At 40.5% G+C, this 6,000-nt stretch overlaps 1 protein-coding gene across 12 annotated transcripts in view; it reads left to right on the top strand.

The window, feature by feature from the left end:
• The window catches only part of SHANK2 (SH3 and multiple ankyrin repeat domains 2), a 498,212-nt gene that overhangs the window by 306,039 nt on the left and 186,173 nt on the right, over positions 1-6,000 (top strand). The gene's annotated exons all lie outside the window — the stretch shown is intronic.

Genomic DNA, 6,000 nt, shown 5'->3' with positions numbered 1-6,000 from the left:
CACATAATGATAGTGAGACAGGGTAATTCATATTTTTTGCATTCATCTTTTTGGTCTCTCTTGGTGTAGCAACTTTTAATAATATGGAGAGGAGCAGGTGAGACAGAGCACTGATTTCTGGTTGTGATTTACTACTGAATTTCAAAGCATCTGTCCACTCAATTTAGATATGAATATTTCCATCCAGCTATATTGAAGACTGTGTCAGTAGTTCAGTAATGTTGCACCAGTACTAAAAGTGGATATACAGTACTGGTAGTTACAATAATGGGACAAGGTTTTTGTATTGTAGAGGGTTTTAAAGGTGATAAAAAGCTTCAGAGCAATATAAATTCTGTCCCATTCAGAAGCATATTGGACAAAAAGCTTTCTTCATCTCTATGACAGCCCTGATGTTTACAGTGCTATCAAGATGTGAAATACTGTGTGTGTAGAGTGTTGAAATAATTAAGGGATGTGTGTAGAAAAAATAGCCCTAAAAATTAAAGTGCTTTTAGCATTGAGGCTTGAACAATAATTTACTATAATAATTGCAAAACATTTGGCCAGCTCTCTAGCTGAGTCAGTTCGCTGTGCTATAGCAATTTTGACAGTTGAACATGTTGTACAAATTATAACAAAGTATAAAGAAAGAATGCAGGACTTAGGACAGGTGCATGAACAATAGAATTTCCTGTTAAAATGTATTCTTGGATCTCCAGACCCCTGGAAAGAACTATAAATATAGGGTGATAACACACATCAGAATCCATTACATCTTCACAATTAAACACCACTTTGGGCACCAGACACCAAAGAACAACCATCCTTTTCAGATTGAGATCAATACCTATAATATATGTGCTCCTACTCACAAGCATCTGCATCTACTAAAAGAGCATATTAATACCTACAGCTTAGAAGGGCTTCTTGTGGTTCAACAAAATTATTTTAAAAATTGAAAGCCTGTAAGATCAAATAGTGTATGGTTTATAGAAATCTACCAGCTGTGTGTTAATATATTTGCCTTTTTTTTCCAGTAAAAAAAGTTCAGTGGTACAGGCTAACTTAGAATCCAGTTTAGAGACAATTCTGAAAGAAGAGGCTTCAGAAATGTCATTTTGTACCTGTTTGATGGTTAAGTTCAGTTTTCTCTTCCTTGACAGTGCAAATAGGATTCTCAGTATGTGAAGGCTGCTACTTGCATTTTGGACTATTGTCCTTTATGACTTGGTTGGTGAGATCATATCCTGGGGAAAAGAGAGACTCCTTTTTAATTTTAATTAATACTTCATTGTCAGAGAGACCTAATATGGAGAAGAGACATGTGTCCAATTATTGATAAATTTTACTGAGTAACGTCATTGAGCAAAGTCACTGAGAAGGTAATAACAAGCTACTCCAGAAAGGACACATCTACACTTAAACTTTTTCTGTCTGGCTTCTGGCCTGGCTATGGATTTGGTTGCCATGATAGATTATCTCCTATGCTACTTGGGCAAAGTGACTAGCTTTTGCTGGTGCAGCAGCTTTTGACACAGTGGATTATGATATATTATTGTTGAGACTGGAGAAAGGTATGAACATAGCTGGACTAGTTATGCAATTGTTTTATTTTCTTTCTACTTCTCCCCCTACCCCCCCCCCCCAAAAACCCACAGAACATAATAAAAGGTAAAGGTAAAGGTTCCCCTTGACATTTTTAGTCCAGTCGTGTCCGACTATGGGGGCAGTGCTCATCCCGTTTTTCAAGCCGTAGAGCCAGCGCTTGTCCGAAGACAGTTTCCGTTGTCATGTGGCCAGTGTGACTAGGGAGCGCCTTTTTACCTTCCCACCGAGATGGTACCTATTTATTTACTCGCATTTACATGCTTTCAAACTGCTAGGTTTGCAGGAGCTGGGACAAGTGACGGGAACTCACTCCGTCGCGTGGATTTGATCTTACGACTGCTGGTCTTCTGACCCTGCAGCACAGGCTTCTGCGGTTTAGCCCGCAGCGCCACCATGTCCCTTACATAATGGTGGAGGTCTATTTATTTGCCCACTCCCATTTGCTTTGTGAAAATCCTCAGTTTTGAGCCAGCATTGAACCACTTTAACATATATATGAGGTTACCATTGAAAGTCATCCATAGCTCTGGAGTTATGTGCCGACACTCAGCTATGTTTTTCGTTAATGTGATACTGGACAACAGCCCCTACAGTCCTTAATACTTATCTGAATGCTTTGGGCAAGGGGTTGAAGGTCAGTTTTGAAAAAGACACAAAAGTGGTGCTTGTGACTCAGTAATTGACAGATCCACTTGTCACTTCTCTGATGATTTTCTTAGTGAAACCCAGTGAGGAGATCGAGTTTTTGAAAGAAACAGGTGGGAACTGTGGCAAGGTTAGCATTTTATCACCCATCCAGGTCTGAAAACTCTCTTCTTAAGAAGGAGTGATATGGCTACAATGGTGCATGCCTCTGTAACCTCAAAATTTGTTGTTGTTTAGTCATTAGGTCATGCCCGATTCTTTGTGACCCCATGGAGCAGAGCATGCCAGGCCCTCCTGTCTTCCACTGCCTCCTGGAGTTGGGTCAAATTCATGTTGGTTGCTTCGATGACACTGTCCAACCATCTCGTCCTCTGACGTCCCCTTCTCCTCTTGCCTTCACACTTTCCCAACACTCCAACCTCAAAATTAGATGATTGTAAATTGCTCTATGTGAAGGTAACTTCAGCTGGTACAGCATGCAGCAGCTAGGCTATTGAGAGGTGCTTTGGGCTGTAGTCAGTGATATCTACTCTGCCCCAGCTACACTGGCTGCTAGTGGTCTTCCAGGTTCAATTCAAGCTGATGGTTATTACCTTTATGGTTGTAGAATGTCAATGCATCATCAAAATGAATGGAAACCACTGCAGATTAAAATAGTGTCCAGATAACCATAGATTTGTTCATGTCATTATGTGTAGTTTTCTCCACTTCCCATCTTGAAAATGATTGAAGGTGATGGGGGAAATCTGGTGGCGTGGGAGCACACTCAAGGATATCAAAACCAAAGTGAAAGCTAAACGAATAGAAGAGATAGGGGAGTGTAGAATATGAACTGAGGTAAGATTATGAGTTTACTGGAAAACTGAACGGGAATACTTAGTTTAACCCTGGAATAAATTAAGAACTTATTTTTATTTCATAAAGAAAAAAGTTTGTCTAATTAAAGGAAAATTAATTGGGCTGTCAACAGCTATTTAGAGAGTACACTTGGAAAACCTCTTAAATTTGAAAGTGCCGGTTTAATTAACCTTTGTGCCCATTGTTTATTTGGTTAGTGTAGGCTTAAGGAAACAATCATAGTGAACTCTAGAACTTGCCATACCATAGTGATGAGGTAGCAGAATCACAAACACAAAGATAATAGCATCAGCTTGGCAACCAGAAAGTTGGCTCACAGCTACCTTAATTTTAACATTTTTCCAGACTTTACACCATTCAGTCCTACACGTTTCCTGTTTTCTCATTTTCTCTTCCACATGCTTTCACAGATTTGCTTTCTTACATACTGTTTCTAATAACTGACTACCATTCAGGCAGCACTATCCCTTCTGCCCTCATAGCTCTACATTCCTAGTACGTTAATGTTTTCAGGGCAGCTAATGGGTTGGGCTGCATTCAATATGCCAGCTACATTCAATATGCCAGCAAGTTTGAAAAACCCAACAGTGGCCAGAGGACTGGAAAAGATCAGTCTACATCCCAATACCAAAGAAGCACAGTGCCAAAGAATGCTCCAACTACCATACAGTTGCACTGATTTCAAACGCTAGCAAGGTTATGCTCAAAATCCTCCAAGGTAGACTTCAGCGGTATGTGGACCAAGAACTCCCAGAACTACAAGCTGGATTTCGAAGGGGCAGAAGAACTAGGGACGAAATTGCTAACTTGCGCTGGATTATGGAGAAAGCCAGAGAGTTCCAGAAAACATCTACTTCTGCTTCATTGACTATGCAGAAGCCTTTGACTGTGTGGACCACAGCAAACTATGGCAAGTCCTTAAAGAAATGGGAGTGCCTGACCACCTTATCTATCTCCTGAGAAACCTATATGTGGGACAGGAAGCAACAGTTAGAACTGGATATGGAACAACTGATTGGTTCAAAATTGGGAAAGGAGTACGACAAGGCTGTATATTGTCCCCCTGCTTATTCAACTTATATGCAGAATACAACATGCGAAAAGCTGGACTGGAGGAATCCGAAGCCGGAATTAAGATTGCCGGAAGAAACATCAACAACCTCTGATATGCAGATGATACCACTCTGATGGCAGAAAGTGAGGAGGAATTAAGGAAGCATGTAATGAGGGTGAAAGACGAGAGTGCAAAAAAATGGGCTGACGCTCAACATCAAAAAAACTAAGATCATGGCCACTGGTCCCATCACCTCCTGGGAAATAGAAGGGGAAGATATGGAGGCAGTGACAGAGTTTATTTTCTTGAGCTCCATGATCATTGCAGACGGAGACAGCAGCCCCAAAATTAAAAGATGCCTGCTTCTTGGGAGGAAAGCGATGACAAATCTTGACAGCATCTTAAAAAGCAGAGACATCACCTTGCCAACAAAAGTCCGCATGTTCAAAGCTATGGTTTTCCCTGTAGTGATGTATGGAAGTGAGAGCTGGACCATAAAGAAAGCTGACCACCGAAGAATTGATGCTTTTGAATTGTGGTGCTGGAGGAGGATTTTGAGAGTCCGCTGGACTGCAAGGAGAACAAACCTATCCATTTTGAAGGAAATCAACCCCGAGTGCTCATTGGAAGGACAGATCCTGAAGCTGAGGCTCCAATACTTTGGCCATCTCATGAGAAGAGAAGACTCCTTGGAAAAGACCTTGATGTTTGGAAAATGTGAGGACAAGAGGAGAAGGGGATGACAGATGGTTGGACAGTGTCATTGAAGCAACCAACATGAATTTGACACCACTCTGGGAGGCAATGGAAGATAGGAGTGCCTGGTGTGCTCTGGTCCATGGGGTCACGAAGAGTCAGACACGACTAAATGACGAATGGGTTGGGAGGGTTTTTTTTCAGCTGAACCGTTTCCAAGAGCTGACCAAATAACTTTTTTTAACATTTGAGGTCATTGATCTTGAAGCTAGGACCTTTACTTTGGTTTCTCTTTCTGTTTTGCTTTTGGGGGGGAAGAGGGGCACATTTATCTGACTGTGAGATATCACATTTTTCTTGCAAATTTATGTTGTAGTAGTAGCAACAACAACAGAAAATATTTTGAAAACAACAGGAACAAAGATTAAATATAAGAAACAACAATTTGAAAATAAATTAAACAGTTGGAAAAATAAGTCACTACAAGGACAGCATCTGAGAAATATTGATGGAAGACATGACAGTAATTCAGCATAGGCATGGCTAAACTGGGGACCATGGGACATTAATAAAGAAACTGAAGAGTTGATTTTTGCTGCAGAAAAACAAGCACTCCAAACTAATATGATGAAAGCTAAGATTCAAGGAATTCGTGCCAACAGCAAATGTCGATTCTGTCAAGAAAAAGATGAAACTGTGACACACCTCATCAGCAAATTTCCAGAGATTGCACAGATTAGAGTGGCAAAATTAGTGCACTGGTCATTATGGAAAAAATACAACTTGCCAGCCTCAAAAAACCCTCTACGTCAAGTAGTGAAGGTGTCAGAAAATGAGGAAGTCAAGATCTTGTGGGATTTCCAGATCCAAAGTGATAAGACACCTTGAACATAACACATAGTAATAGTATGAAGAAATGCCTGGATCACTGACATTGCAATTCGAGGGAATGCCAGAGTTCAAGCTAAAGAATTGGAAAAATTAACAAAAATCAACAAAATACAGACATCTGACAATTGAAACACCTCTCTTGTGGATGAAACATATCGCCATGGTCCCCGTCATCATCAGGGCTTTGGGAACAATCTCAAGATATTTCATATGGTATTACAGGCAGTTGGAGATTCTAGAAGTAACCAACAGAGCTATAGAAAAAA

Source organism: Pogona vitticeps, chromosome 1 (assembly GCF_051106095.1).
Source record: "Pogona vitticeps strain Pit_001003342236 chromosome 1, PviZW2.1, whole genome shotgun sequence".
Lineage (NCBI taxonomy): Eukaryota > Metazoa > Chordata > Lepidosauria > Squamata > Agamidae > Pogona > Pogona vitticeps.
Note: the sequence above shows the minus strand (reverse complement) of the source record. Positions and strands in the feature narration are given on the sequence as shown.